At 30.2% G+C, this 16,559-nt stretch overlaps 3 long non-coding RNA genes across 3 annotated transcripts; 2 read left to right on the forward strand and 1 right to left on the reverse strand.

Moving 5' to 3' along the window:
- LOC135121930 (uncharacterized) lies at positions 1-1,038 on the reverse strand. Its single transcript, XR_010279165.1, has 4 exons — positions 963-1,038; positions 704-832; positions 122-258; positions 1-67 (listed from the first exon to the last, which is right to left on the reverse strand). It is a non-coding gene; the product is annotated as an uncharacterized LOC135121930 (long non-coding RNA).
- A 1,031-nt stretch (positions 1,039-2,069) lies between these two features.
- LOC135121931 (uncharacterized) lies at positions 2,070-3,199 on the forward strand. Its single transcript, XR_010279166.1, has 4 exons — positions 2,070-2,209; positions 2,262-2,390; positions 2,444-2,585; positions 3,095-3,199. It is a non-coding gene; the product is annotated as an uncharacterized LOC135121931 (long non-coding RNA).
- Positions 3,200-15,900: 12,701 nt separating this feature from the next.
- LOC135121926 (uncharacterized) lies at positions 15,901-16,456 on the forward strand. Its single transcript, XR_010279161.1, has 3 exons — positions 15,901-16,032; positions 16,129-16,231; positions 16,290-16,456. It is a non-coding gene; the product is annotated as an uncharacterized LOC135121926 (long non-coding RNA).
- The last annotated feature ends 103 nt before the right edge of the window (positions 16,457-16,559 follow it).

Genomic DNA, 16,559 nt, shown 5'->3' on the forward strand with positions numbered 1-16,559 from the left:
GAAAATTATCGACGTTGAGGATTTTCGTAGCAAGACAAGGGAGAAACGGCACAAGAGTGAAGGACAACTAGCGAAAAACGGCGCTGAAGATTTGATTACAACCCTTTAAAAAAAATACCACCTGCGTGGATCCTCTTAAGTGAATCCGCTTTATAAAAGAGCCTTCGCAGCCTCCCTCTTCCCGCTTAGCCAGCGGAATCAAGACGGGGACGGGTTGAGAAGCTACAGGATCTGCCGTTCGAGGCCAAAAAATTTTTTCTTCGTGTAGAACGAATTAATTTAAAGTAAAAATAAAATACAAAAAAGAAATAATTAGATTTAAAAAATTATATTCTGAGTATACACTAACGCTTATTGTAAAAATCTATAAATAGATTAGTTAGTCTCTTTCTGAAAAAATTATTTAAATAAAATGCAGTCACAATCAACTTTCAAAATGACCGCAACAATATAAATTCACAAATTTTTTTAAAAAAAAATACGCTTCGTAAAGTCTTGCAACAGTCGATACACGCGCTGATTATTCCTTCAAAGTTTATAACTTTACTTTATTTTTAGGTAGCAAAATTATAATTGAGGCAAAAAAAAATTTTCTAAAAGCCGTGAAACTAACTTATTTACCTCAACAAAACAATCGAACTTAACAAGAATTAAAATAAAAATTTGAAGAATTATCAATAAAAAAAAACAAATCACCTGATACCTTTCTTTAAGTTTTGCTTTTCCTTTAGTAAAGCCCAAAGAAGGTCAAGCTTTCCAAGATGAGTGCAAAGAGTAATCCCAGATTCTAGTAAATCTATGCGTTTTTTAATTTCTACAGTTTCCTTATATTCTATTAGCATAAAAAGTTTAAAAAACATCAAAAGTTTGCGTTAAACAGATATTTCTATACTCACCCTCAGCTAAATATAAAAAGCTGCTTAGTTATTTTATATAATATATAAATATCTTTTATTATATACCAGATGGACTTTCGAAATGCTTAGCACACAAAGTCCAAGCCTTCTCCCATTCTTTTTTTATAATAAAATCTTTAACTAATTCATTTAAGCTCTTTTGTGGAGTAAAACTAACAGCTATGAAGTCTGTTTAATTTTCCATACATTGTATAAATTAAAGCACTATTAAACTACATACAAGTAGAAGAAGAGAGAACGAGCTGTTTCAAAAATTTAGCTTTCAAAGTAGGTGAGATTTTTTCGTACTACATAAATTTTTATATTTATTAATAAAAGTATACGATTAACAAAAAATAGAAAAACCAAAGATAAATTTTTTTTTAAATATCGTTCAGAGAAAGTGCCAAGGCATGAACACCGAGAGGATAACATAAAGAACAATTGCAACACAATCAATCCACTTTTTTATGTAAACAAACAAGTTCCTTAACTCAAGCTTTTATTTATTCACTATCCAAATAGGTCTACTCGTGTAATAGCATTACCCCCACCTATTAAAAAAAAAGTTTTTATTTGTATTTCCTTTAAACAAACAAAAAATTAAACTTAAATGAGTACTTGTAGCACCTTCAAAGTAATACTTTCTTTTTGAATTTTTTTTTAAAGTAATTTTTGATTAAAAAATATGAGATGGTATTTCAAACCATGAAATATTGGAGCCTTCACATAATAAGCTCCTGCCCTTACTAAAAAAATTAATAATTGTAACGAAATTTATAATATTTTGTGCTTGATTTTTGTGAAAGCCTAAATTTTAAAAAGAAATACAGTTCTTAAAAAAGAGTGGACCCGTCATCCTATGATTTCCTGCATCTTCTCATAATTTAACTATTCTATTTAAATAATTGGGGCGGTTAAGACAAAGAAAAACTTAGTCCAAAAATTCATTTTCAATAAAAAAAATTACTACTACAGAGTTTCTATATACAAACAAAAAATCACTGTCTAGATTAACTAATAAAAAGCTCCTTATAGGATGTCCATATCATTCCTATTTATAACTCAGTTAAACTGTGCTAACCATTTTAAGTTTATCGCTCTCAGTAAATAAACCCACATGCCAAAATACACAGAAAGCAAGTATATGTCTTTGTTTTGTTCGGAAAACTACAAAGTTTCATGTATACATGTAGAAGATGAGCGATCTTCCTGAGGAAATAGAAAGAGCACTACAAGCGTTTGACGATTCAGTCTCTAATATTCAAAGTACTTTACAGCCGCTTTTGAAAGCCAATTACTCAGAACTTTTAGTTATTTTATATCATTGTTTACCTGTTAAGCATATAATCTTATTATATTAAGACAAAATTAGATGCGCCTCAGCGAGCTCGCTTTGACTTACTGTTAGCGTACACCGTTTCCAGTTTATTTTGGATGTATTTAACCGCTTCCGGAGTTGCGCCACAGTCCCATCCAGTGAAACAAGAACTTGTACATTCTAATATAAATTTTTAACTAATAACCTTTAGGTTTGATCTTTTTAGGAAAGAATTAAAGAATACATGGGAAAATTAAAAAAAGCTATTGAAGAAAAAGAACTTAAAAAGAATTTTCAAATAAATGTTCCTGCTACTCAAAGAATGTTAAGAAACGCTTTATGGGCACCATCTAGCACCGAAAACTTAGGTATTTCTTACTTTGTATAACTTTTTTTTTACTACTTTATATTTCCTTAATTTTATGTGAATTTTATGAGAAGTGTACTTTCAAATGACCCTAAAGAAATATACTTTATTATAAACTTTACTTAGAATTTAGAAAATAAAATAAATTTATTATTTCTATAATTACTTTTATAGCTTTTTCAACTTTAATTGTAAACTACACAACTTCAGCTGCTTAAATTTAATTTTAATTATTTAATTTTGAATTCAGTTTATATATCTTAGCGCTTACTTTATTTTAATTCATCTTCGCAATTAAAAGATTTTTTCTTTAGTTTCCTTTCAGTCTTTTTAAATTTATAACTTTTTTTTATTTACGAAATTTTAATTTAAGCTGAAAAAATCAAGCATTTTATAAGTGTGAGCAACAGTGGCGTCTAAATTCTAACTTTTAATCTTTTATTATCCTTTTTGTACTTGTTATGTCTTTTATGCTTCATTTAAATTAATTAATTATTTTTGTTCAATTAGAGAAGCCGAGGGAACCGAAAGAAGCAAGTCATAGTTTCTTAACTGAAAAAAATAAAAAGGAGGAGCCCCTTCTTAAAAAGCGTGTAACAGCAAGTACAAAATCTGAAAAACCAATAAAAAAAGCAAAAAGCAAAAAGGAAAAAGGAAAAGGAGAAATAAATGCCTGATTTTTTCAAATTTTTGTTAGATTTTTATATTTACTAACAATCTCTTTGTGCTATGAATTCTCCAACATAAAAAGATATAATTAATTATTTTAAAAAAATATTTAAGGATTCGAGCCTTTCCAGTAAAAAGTTTTCATCAAGTTTATATAAAGTCTAACCTCTTCTCGAGTTTTATATATTGATATATCATTTTTCTGTGATAAAATTTCCAATTTTGTTTTAAAACTGTTTACTACCAGCTAATTTATAACCCTTTTAGTCAAATGGGTTGACTCGCTTCTAACGATTTAAGCTTCCAATTAACCTTTTATTATATTTATATTTATGGTGCTTAACTTTAGCTTAAATAAAGTTTTTCAAACACTTACTTTCTCATTATAAGAACTCACCAAAAGCGAAAACTTTCTAGTTGCTTACGTACCAGCACTTTAAAGCAAGATCTGAAAGCATAGATTGCTATTATAATAGTTAGCAATAGAACAAATAAAAAAAATAGAACGAGTATTGAACATATATAAACTCGTCATTAAACCAAAATTCGAGATTTAATGGCCCCATTGGTAAATAAATAAGATAATATAATAAAAATTATCAACAAGCAATTATGCGTTGTTAAAAGGAAAGGATTAGAGTAAGGTTCCACCCGAAAGAATTTTTTTCTATTTAATATTTTCTTTGCTAAAATTCCTTATCGTTCTTACAAGGTAACTCCCAAAATGTAGAAAAAACATATATAAAGCTTAAACCAATTAACTGGAATGACAGTATAGAAGGGAGGAGAAGCAATAGTTGATTAATTTCTATCTGTGGTTAAGTATTTGTATCTTTTATTTGAGCTATCCCCGGAGGTTAAAGACTTGGAGGCTTTTTAAGGCACTGATACCTTACGTTGCTTACTGTGAAGTCTAGTTAATTGTATAAGAAACTTTAAGGTGAATTTAACTATAATGGTGAGACTTAGATATAACGATTGATATACATCGAAATAGAAAATAGAGATTTTGTAAATTTTTATAAAATTATATACAAATTGACAACGAGATTATAATCCTACATGAGGGTCCTCATATTTAATGGGTTTCCTCGGACACTATTCAACTTGTACAATGCCTTCAGAGGAAAGTAAGATATATAACTAAAATTAAATATATTATTTTAAAGTCAATAGGATAGAGCTTGATTGTCTTCTAGGGCGAAGATTCGAAAAAAAAGGATTAAAACTGTTTGAAAAAGATACACTATAAAGAAAAAATATGATATAATACTGCGAAATTATGAGCCCCTACCATATTTTTAGCTAAACAACAATTAACAAACGTTTCAACTTTTAAAAAAAAGACATAGTTTAAAGAAAAGCCTCAAAATACACTTATTTAAAGAGTCAGCAAAATTTAACTCATGTGAGTTTGTGGTCATATATTTTCTTCTGTATTCCCTTTGGCAAGTATTAGTTTCATGTACAAAGATAGTGAGAGGTTATTACTAGTTTGTTTTCATTAGACTATGTATCTTTGTTATTGTTATAATGCGTACATGTAATGTTTTGTTCTACCTTCCATCCAGTTTTCTAAATATCATTATTGAGCCTCCTGGTAGGATGGAAACGAGGAGATAAAATTAACATTTTTGTTGTTGGTTACTAAAAATGGTTTAGAGGTAAGTAAAACCCGAAAGATGTAGGACTCGAAATTTTACTCAGTTATATAATTTTTATAGGCATTGATATCAGTTGGCTTCAAAATGAGTGACACTAATCCAACAACTAATATATCGCCTAAACTATAGCCGAAAACTATACAATGTCTACAATGGAACAGGATTTTTTCAATATAGAACCAGCCTACCTATATAACTAATAACGCGAGCCTGCTCCACAAAGTGACCGTTATGATTATACTGAAACTAATTATTAAAATAAGAATTTACTGGCAACAGACTTAATAGATTCCTGTTTGTAAACACCTATGATTCAATTATTATCACTAATGTGACTAGACTTTTTAAAGAGAGCAGCATGCTTTCTACTGATAAAAAATGGAGGAAGGGGTCAAGACTAAGGTCGAACATCATAACTCTGTATTTTAAAAAATAAGTATTGTACTCAATGAGTTTAGTGCTGCTGAAAGACTAAATTTAGAAAAATAAAATTTAGTGGGTCATAGTCAGTGTGGGGGAAGGAAAAAAAAATTAAAAGAACCTTTGAGGTTACTATCTGTAGTAGAAAAGAAAGTATTTTACTAAATTTAATACGTTATTAAGGCTCTTATCCCTGGAACCTTCTTTATAGAAACTCTGTGGAAAGCTTTTAATCCCATATGTTTAAAACGAACTTATTTAATGGCCTTGTCCTCCTATGCGGTTTTCAAAAGGCTTTTATCAAAACAACTAATTTATCCTTGTATCTTATAAGCAGAATTTAAAGAAATACGTTACAAAGCTGACAAACACACAAAAATAATTAATGTTATATAATTTTTTAATAGTAGAATTATAGTGATTAGTAGTATAATCGTCCTTCTAATATTCTAGAATACAATAACTATGACATAACCTTGTTGTAAATGATTATTGCATTCTTATCTGTTTATTTTAATCTATAAAAATTTATTTTATCTTAATAACCTACGAAATTTTTTGCTGTCTTAATAACTCTGTTCTCTTAATAGAAATTGTGTTAAATTTAATTATAAACCCTTATAATCACCAATACGGTAAAAGTATATACTTCGGCCTTATAATTTATAGTACAAAGGTATAACGCAGAAATGATAAATTAAAGGAGGAATGTAAACTTCGTTAAAATAAATTTGTAAAAATCTTAATTTTCACTAATTAATAGCCCAAATTAACCCGCGTAACTGTGAAACTAATAAATTGCTTAAAGTAGTAAACCAATTGAACTCGGTTTATTCTGATAAGAAAATTATAAGGAGGAGTTAGCCTAAATAATTTTTCTAGCTATTTCCTTAAATTGTAGAATTTTTTATGTCAGAAAACTTAATTTAACTTATTATTTTAAACGTGGCTTATTAACGCGTAACAAAAATTTATACTCTAATTCAGTATAATATTACAGAGTTTTAACATTCATATTTTGATGTAAATAATAAAGTAAAATAAAATTTATTGACTACTTACAAACCTACTTTAAAAATATATAATCTTTACAAGGTTACAGGAATTATATTATTTTTAAAGAAAAATTATCGCCATCCTTTGCAGGAAAATCTTTTTACTGGTAGGCTTTCTCGGTGGTTTTTTTAACATATTCATTTGCAAACACAGCGAGAAAGACGGTAAGTAGAATTTTTACTTGCCATTATATAGTCCAGAACTTTATTTTTCTTTGTTAAAAAATTAATTATTTTTCCGAAAGCCCTATTATACTTATTTTTGCTAGTGTTTGAAGCTAACTGGTCTAAGAAATCGATAATTATGGAAACATCCATTAAAGACCAGCTTAAGTATTAACACGTCATGAGAGTTTTTAAAAATGTTAATTTTACATGTTTGAAAGTTCGCAAGTAACGTATTATAAAAAGTCAACGCACTTAATATAGCTTACAACTTAAATTTACATTATAGACTTTTATGTACTATAACTTAAGTTAAATGAAGAAGTGAGCACGCTGCAATCATTTATTTTATTGTTTCAACTCATTCCAGAGGCACGCACGCTACAAACAAATAAAAAAAACTTGCGGTAGCGGATTTATTGTGGTGTAGGCGTTTACAGAACTCCAAGCACCATAATACATAATACCTTCAAGGTTATAAAAAAAAATTGGTATACTAATGACTCTCTTTAATGAGCTACTTTACTGAGCGAAATATATACTTCATCCATTAACGCTTGATTTGTGGTGGGTTCTAATAAAAGTTTCAAGCGCGTTCTGCTTATGTAAGGTTACCTTTTCTTAATTCGCATTTCCTTTTAATAAAGTACAGTATTAATGTCTATATAAAGTAAAAAATAGCAATAATGTATTTATATAAATTATAAAATTTTTAATATATTAAAGTTAATAAGTGAATAAGCTATGCACTAAAAAATTACACAGTGAATAAAGATTGAATAACAAATGAGGGGGTAAATATATTAAGTCTCCCAAAAGTATTGAGATGGCGGCACAGCTCTTGGTTTTTAAACTTTTTTTTTTATAGCACTAGCTTACTACAGGCATAATTTAAAATCAAATGCTGCTTGATTTACTTTACCTCTATTAATTGAGGGTACGGACGCTTTTCCTTAACATATCATAACTCCAGTAACTATAACGAATGCGCTTTGTAATTAGAGCTAAGTAGTATACTTATGAAGACGTAATAGCATAATAAGAGTAATGTTACATTTATTTGAATAGTTAAGTTTTAATAAAGTTATATTATGAAAATAGATATTGAGTTTATATGAAATAAACTATAATCTTAGCGATATTCCCCCTCCAATAGGTCTATACTATTAAGATTAAACTCTGCAGGTCGTTAATACCATATAATGGAAGAAATATGCGTTTGCCTGCCCAAACTTTTGCTTTGTTATTTAAAGAATCAGTCAACGTAGGACATGAACCCACGCGTTCAATAATATCTTTGCACAAAGAAATACTTGAGACAAAACTATTAATTTCTTTTGAGAAATAAGATATCTAGTTATAGTAGTCCCCCTCCTCCGCATTATCATGGTTATCAAGTTTACCTACTAAAGGTCTTAAATCGTCTAGAAGGATTAATATATCAAGAGTTCGACGGAAAAAATTTATGCTTTTAATTTTACGATTATCCACTGACGTATTAAGGAGCATGTAAGCATAAGTGAAAGGCATTTCTTTGCACATGAAAATTTTAGAAGTTTGTTAACCACCACCCCCCTACAATGCCAGATTAAGCAATTAAAATGAGTTAAGTGACTTCAAAGCGCTTTAAATATTAAAATCTTTCAATAGTATATGTTTGCAATATAAAAAATTATATTTGCTGGAGCGGTAAGACAATAAAAACGTTATATAGTCAACTGCCTCAACGCATCTTTGGGGAAGACCATATGTAGCGAGCAGTAGAGCGAACTCAAGCTCTAAAAAGCGCTGAGCAATATAAATCAGTCTCTTATAGCCGAACCAATTCGAGCTAACCGGCTAACAGACAGTATTCTTAACTCAAAAGTTCATTATATAATTATTTCATTTACGTATTTGCTATATACAGAAGTTAACTTCTAAGCCTTAACCGAGTTTCGTGCCTTCCTATGCCCGAATAGTAATTTATATATTACCTTCATTTTTATTGGGTAAATAATTAATTTGTATATGTATAAGATAAATTTTTTTTTAAAAAAATAAATAATTTTTTACCACTCTTTTTAAGTGATGTAGTTGTCGATTTTATAAATTTATTAGTATATGAAAGAGGTCGCAATAACAGCCTACTTTTCCATTTCTGCTTAACTTTGACCAGCCAAATTGATACTGCAAGAGCAGGGTATGAGGACAAGTTTTAAGAACTAAAAGAAGGGTAAGCTATTTCACTTAAAAATATGTGGTGTGAACTTTTTTAGATTATAGGTTAACTCATATTTCAACGTTTGGTGGTTATTTGGTACTTATTTCAACTATAACTCGGATAACCAAGAAAAAGTCTAAACAAGAGTTTATAAAGTTGTTGAATTTTTATAGAAATTTAAAGGAGAAACATTAAAGTTCCCTAACCGAGCGGTTACCCTTTGGTATTCCTTGCAGTGCGCATAGAAAAGTTTAAAGGTGCCTGGATTTAAATTATTAGCTAAGACAATTTTTTTAAGAAAAACTAAATTTTTACTTTTCACAGACATTTTAATAAACTTTTAGGTTATGCATTAATCATTTTGGTTACTAGTATTTTTTTGACTACGTTGTTAGAGGTTCATGTTAAGCCTTCTAACGCTTGTAATTATAAGTAGTGATAGGTTTTTTTTTTATTAATTGATTTATAACAGTCCTTAAGAAGGGAACAGGCAGTGGTGTTTAGCTAAGGCAAAACTTAATTATCAATATAATTCAGAGCTATTAATCTGTTGGCCGTTACTACGATTATAAGGGTATAGTGCACCCTCAAATGTGTGAAACAATTTCATGAGATTGGTTTATTTTTTTACGTAATGTGCAGTTAGAGTGGTACAAAATGCCGATACTAGATGAAGGTACGCGCGCTCCAAAATTAAATAAAATTATTTTGTAAACATATATAAGCATCAGAAAGAGCCTTTTCAGGTTTAGTTCCCAGGGTGAGCGTGTGAACCGCTATTTCACCTTCAATTAAGTATCTTGTTTCATATTTTCTATTGATCGCTAAGGTTTCATTGATACCATGTGTAAGGGGACACAAACAGTAAGCAAAAATAAGATGGTTTTAAAAATTATTAGTTTTAACTATTATATGTAACAACTTAATAGTTTAAAGCTAATAAAAGCTCAGCAAAAGTCACCCAGAGTTATACTATGTATTCTAAAGTTATTTATTTCTGTTTGCTCTAATTCTTTTACTTACGTTCAATAAATGTTATTAAAAGATGAAAAACTAAGCTCTACTAAAGAGAATATCATTGGAATAATGAAGAAAAATAATTTCTAGCCAGCGTTTAGTAGAAGTTAGGATTAAAGTACCAGACACCGTTGTGGTATTGTAATAACACTTTTATTCTTTTAGTATAAAGAAGGTAGAACTTAGCGCTACATATATTGAAGCTGATAACAGTATAGGCGATTTCATATAATCAAAATTACTTAAACTAACTTTTTAATTAGTTCAGCTTTTAGGAATTTTGAAAAATATAAAATTTAATTATAAAATAACTGCATATATCACTCTTAGTTTAATTTCAAAAAATATTTAGTGATTGCTTTTATATTCATGTAGGTGCTCAGATACCTTCATTCTTACCTTGCTTTTTGGGGATTTAACCAAAAGGATTCTATGTATCCTCTAAGGTAAAACAACAGAATCCTGACCTGTCGAAACGTGTCCTTTGCCTAGGAAGTAATCTAGGGTTCGGCAAGTTGAAACAGAGCGTTAGGACTTCCAGCAGTCAATAATTCAAGTGCAAGATGGTTAGATATTAGCTATATATTACTCAGTTAAGTTCTTAAATAGAGCCTCTAACAAGAATGCTATAATGTCTAACTTTCACTGGCTGATAGTACTATTTTACCTCGAAAAGGGTCATTTTAAATGAATAATGGCTTTAAAACCCCGTATAAGAGATAGGAAACTAGTTTAATACCTCATTGCTAGCGCATGTTCCTACAGTCTAACTGTCTTAATTTATTTATCTTAACTCTTTGCGGACGTATGTGTAAGCAACCATTTGTGGGCTGTGGCCGCAGAAGGTTAGTCCTGTTGGGAAACTAAACTGATGACTGCGTATATTATCTCTTAGTAGGACCATTATACTGTTGGCTATAACTCGCAGCTTTCGTCCACTATTGTACACTTTTTGACAGAGCAAGAATTAATTTTTGTTTTGGGCTGTCATCGTAAAGCGGCCGAAAAAGCTCGATCCTATCCGCAATGAGCGTCTGCTAGCGTTCGTATCCCTTACGGTCTCAGGTAGGTAGAGATATCGAATGAGAGCTTTAGATCGCCATTCAGAGAAAGGAATAAATTTCTAAAGTAGACTTATCTTTGATCGGGTCATGTCACCCCTATCAAAAAGGCTATAAATGGATTCTAAGCTAATGCTGCTAAATTTGACAAAGGAATGATCAAACAACCTTCCTCTCGTGATTATGGTACCCTCCTGAAAAAAGTTCTGAAAAGGGAGTATAATGTTACTTCGAAGAGTTACATGAGGTGTCTGCAATATGACTTGATAATCCTCTGGTCGAAAGAGCTGCTCTTACAAATTTTAAAAAGGCGTCAGCGGCTAGGATTTAGAGGCAGGTGCTATCTTCCCTGTATTCAAAAGGTTAAAGTCATACTCTCGAGCTAAAGTTGGCTACGAGTCAGGAAAATTACGTAGTCCTTTTTGCATTATTCTTGTTGCTTTAAAAAGTGCTTGCTCATATTGACCTTGCTAAAGTAAAAGAGCTTATGCGTTGTATACTAGCGTTGCCTGTGTAATAGTTCATCTTAGAAGCGAACAAGCAGCTCCAGTTAGACCTTTGCCTTATTAGCGAAACTGACTGAATTACATTAGAAACTGCTCCTTTAGCTACTAAGTGCGTCCGAAAGCTCTTGGTTATAAGAATAACAACTAGTAACGATAATAACACTGTTGCCACTTCCTGGGCCGTTGGTGAGGTTAAACAATTAGTTTGGCTAAATAAAACTGGACTGATATATAACCCTCGCTCTTTGAGTTATGGTGTGTGCTGCTATGTATCCGAACGGGTATGAGGTAGTATACGTTGTAACTAATAGTATTATTAACTAGTGTATATAAGTATCAACCAAATTTTTATTTAGTTCAGCTTTAAGGGATTTTAAAAAATATAAAGCTTAATTATTAAATAAATGCAAATACAATGTTTATTTTGTGTAATTTCAAAAAATATTTAATTTTGGATATAGAAAGGTAAATTCTTTAGTTCTACCTTAATAAACTTATAAGTTTATTAAAAACCTTAATAAGAGACAATTTTTTTTAATCTTGAAATTCTGTGGTAAATAAATTGAAATTTGATATGGTTGTGCAGTTACCTTTCGCAATTATAAATTCTGATTAATTATATATAGTAAGAGTATTGATTTAGACAAAAGTTGTAAAAACACAAAAATGTAAAATTAAAAATAGATAAATTACGCTGGTGCTGTCCTTGAACAAGTCGGTAATTCCCTAGTGCTCGGGGTTATTATCCACAACCGACGATGCAGTACTCCAGCTACGTCCTTTTAACCGCAATCTTATAATTCTTCTATATGTGTCCTTGCCAATTTACGTAATCCTCTCCTGTATAAGTACATACTACCTTTTCCCACACCCTAGGGTTAGCTCAAGTTTAATTCATTTTTCTTTATAGTTCGGGATTTGGGTATTTTTTTTCTGCTTTAAGACTCTGTTCTATTCTATAATGCTAGTTCTGTTTCCTCCTGTCCTTTATTTACTTGTTTAATACTTAACAAATTTATCTTTATTATAATTAGTTAAAATATTATCTTTTTAGCAAAGTCATACTATCTTCAAAGGGATACTGATACCTACTCGTTGCATGAAACCTATATTGCATAAAGTTAGTCGAATCGTAAAGATACCCTTATCCCCTTTGAGGAGATATTGCAAAGCTTTTTTTATTTTTACATTTTAGTTATTGCAGAATTTGTAAGCAACATCCAAAAACTTATTTGACCTAGCTGTTTCGTAATATTACTCAAATTCATTCGTGAAAACAATGACCAAATGAGAGATCTGTTCACACATATCATTAGAACTATTTTTAATATTCAATTATACGAGGAAATGAAAGAAGTAGCGTTTCATAAACACCATAATAAATAATGAAACCATGCATCTTTGTGGAATTGTCACTTTTACTTATATAAGTAAGGAATTAATTTTTTTTTGTATAGGCGTAAGGTTCAATTAATAATCCCCATTTATAAGAAATCAAAAAGAAGGCCCTTTAAACTGATTTTTATATCGAGCAAGCTTCAATTTATTATCCATCATGTTCGTCATTGTGGATCACATTATAAAAAACTATAATAGTGAATAAAATAAAGGTAATTAACGGTAATTGTATTCTATACTTTAGTCACGGACTAAGAAACAGATATGTTAAGGTTAATAGTAATTTCTCATAATATTTCCTAAAATGGCACTGTTATAGTTAGTGGCCGTAAAAAGCGTAAATATAAATATGAGCATACATGTAAACAAGTTAAAATTAATATTTATAAATTTATTACACAATATACGATATACAGAGAAATTTGATACCACTACACGTCCCGACCAGCAAACGAAAAGGCATTAACAAAATATACTTGGAGTCCCAAATAATATTTTTAACGTTTTCTTCGAAAACCCTTATACAACATATTTTCTGTTTCTTTACCGGTAGTTTAGTTGGTCGGAATAATTCAATATTATAAATAATTTTTGTATTTAATAACAAAACTGGTTTGGGCTCACATTAATATCTCTAATTGATTTATAGTAAAAATACTCAATATAATCAACTAACGCATTTTTTACGCTTTAAATAAGGAAGCACTCGGATTTTTTTTATATTTAAACCAGTACTTTAGATAAATTCTTTAAACTTCAATGATATATCTAAAATATTAATATTTTGCCTTCAATTCCAAAGCGAGACAAAAATTTCGCCTTAAATTAAGAAATATTAATTTGTATTTCTTTTGTTTATGGAGTTTGTAATAAAATTATATTGTCTCGTCAACGCCGAGCTTCTACTCTTCAAGTATGCTTATAGCGTTAGCAGGAGTAAGATATTCCTGAAAACTGTTGCTTAACTATGGGCGAATTAACAGCTGTTGCTAAAATCCTGAAGCGCTCTATTCACCTTTTGCCCGTAGTATACAAGTTGGTGTGTAACGGTATCTCGACTAATTTTAAATATTATACTGTTAAGCTGTAGAGTAGGGACCTCCATTTCGTAGTCTTAAACGATAATTTTTACCTACCACGGTTCGAAGTGAACTGGGAAGCTCTTTTAAAACTTTTGCCTGAAATAACTACTGTTATTTAAGAAGTTATTCTTTCCAATTATGGGTAGAGACAATGGCAATTACCTGGCATCTTTTTGTTTAAGTTTACATCCCGATAATTTTCAATCAATACGTTTATCTTGTTTTTATTTCTTTTACTAAATTTTCGATAAAATAAAGTCTGTATGATACAGTCATAACGTATAGGCTAACAATAGGCGTACAAAAAGAAGTTCTTTAAGGAACCGCTTTTATGACTAGGAGACACTTCTTTCTCGCTAAAAGAAAGTTCCTCGAAGTAAAGTAATATACTTTTCATTAATACTAAACGAAAGTAATTTAAATTAAAATTTTTTTTATTAGTTTAAAAGTCAATATTTGTGCTAAAGTTTTCACGACTTTTGCATTTACAAACAACCTGGGTTTTGGGTGTAAAGTCATTTCTATTTTTACTTTTATAAGTTGCCGAAAAATTGATTTTTGGTCGTAAATGGGTTGCAGCACACCACACACTGCGAAAGAAAAAATTTTACGCGAAATTTCTGTCTTCAGTACATTATCGTTGAGCCATCTTAATAAACTTAATACATAAAAAAGAGCTTAGCTTCCTCGCATAATTCCATTGACTCGAGTGTTTCATGTCTATCTCAGTCATACTTAAGAAGCAGAAAGTTAGAAATTTCTCCATTGTTCCATAAGATATATTCTTGTCCCTTTCTTCATAATAATGGAGACTTCGCTTTAATGGTCAATACTCATAAATTATGACTTTTATAAACTCTTTTCAACCTCACATTTTGCTTATTATACTGGAGGCAACAAAATTTTGTAAGGGTGCTTTAGAGAGGACAAACAGAAGGTATATGCACAATAAGTATAAACAATAAGTATAAAGCAAGTTAAAATATAACGTATTATGGAATTGTACCATGGAAAATGGTATACTTTACAACTTTACCTACCGAAGTCGATATGGAGTTAGTGACATTACCGTTCAGTATAACTTGTAGCTAAAGCTACGCAACTATGAAGAAACGTACAGCTCAGTTGGTTGCGAAAAAAGTAGGGACTAAGGAAATCACTTCTCTTCCAGTTATATTTATTTGTTTTGGAAAAACTATTTCATTAAGTTAGTCTTTCTTAGCAGTTGCTGCTTCAAATTTATCTAAATAAATAACAAACTTATCCTTTTTTTAACTAAAAAAAAAAGTTTTACGTCCCTTGTACTATATGGCTCTTCATTATTATTATAATTTTAATAGTTTATAACCTCTCACACCGTTCAAATAGTCTTTGAGTTATCAAAAATGTATGCGTTCTTATATATATATTTATTGAAACCTAAAAGAAATGTGTTAAAAGCTAAATATTAGATAAAGTTTAAATAAAAATTTATCCAACCGTTAGTTTATTGTTTTCTTGATTGCACGACTTATTAAAATAATTTTGAAATTATTTTAACTACAAATAGAATTTTAGGGAAAACCATATAAACTGCTAATAATAACAACAGTTGCATAAAAAAGTTTACTACAAGCCAAATCTCCTGCTATACGTTATATAATGCTATTGCTTAATTTTTAAACGTGTTAAATTACCGATAAAAAGTAGGTTCTGCATATAAACACTTGAACTTAAACACTCAATTTAAAAGCCGTAAGGTAAAACAAACTATTTGTTATGATCAACCTAATTATAACGTAATGACTTGTTAAAAAAATATATAATCTATATGTTATCCTCAATAAATACAGTTTACGTATAATTTTTTTGGTCAGAGCTAACTTTCTGTGTAGCTAGGCAAGTCTTTTAAAAATGAAATGTTTCTGAGTAAGAGGCGACGGTGTAGCAATAAATATAACAGTCATGATAGACGCGGCTTCGTAACGGGGATCAATACGGTTTGCAAAGGTGTACAAGAAAAGGGGGTCGCACTATCTGGTTTGTACGATAAACTTCGAAGTTTCGACGTCCACCCGTTACAGCGGAAGCCTTTAGTAGGACTTTGAAGTAAATACTAACTTTGCTCGTTTGGCGATGGCCTTCTGGTGCGGTTTTCTATCATCCCCAGATGAAATCTCTGGAGTCCGCAAGTTAACTTTATTTTCTACCCCAAATGAGTCAAAGGAAGTAAAACTATTTTGTAAAACCATTTTATAATAATAATTAATATAGATAACTGTTAACACTATATTAACGGTAAGTTTTTTTAATAATATATCAAAGGAAAAGTTATACCGTGAGCAGCTTTCTCGACTGCAAAACTTCCACCACCTCTTTTGGCAAGACAATAATTATAAGTTTTTTAAAATCACTGCCGAGCTTCAAGGTATAGCTAATGGACCTTGAAAACTTTATTGTGAACAAATTTTCGTATTGTTAAGTAGAGCTCAAAAGGAAATGGCTTTTAAGAAATCAAACTTTTATTAGAGCGAGCCCTACTGAAGCTAAAACAAAGCTCGAAATTTTTCTAGAAGAAGAAGAAGTCAAGCTTTATCGCAAATTTATGGTCTTGCAAAAGCAAAAGGTAAGGAACTACACGATTCAGTGGTGGCGGCAGGTTAGTGAACTTTAAACGTTTTAAAAAGTAATGTTCACAGTATACCGACATAAATCAAGCCTCCTATTCAGATAATTGATTCCTACTTTATAAGAAT

Source organism: Zophobas morio, unplaced genomic scaffold (genome assembly GCF_036711695.1).
Source record: "Zophobas morio isolate AGI-343-1 ecotype UQ-CSIRO unplaced genomic scaffold, CSIRO_AGI_Zmor_V1 ptg000799l, whole genome shotgun sequence".
Lineage (NCBI taxonomy): Eukaryota > Metazoa > Arthropoda > Insecta > Coleoptera > Tenebrionidae > Zophobas > Zophobas morio.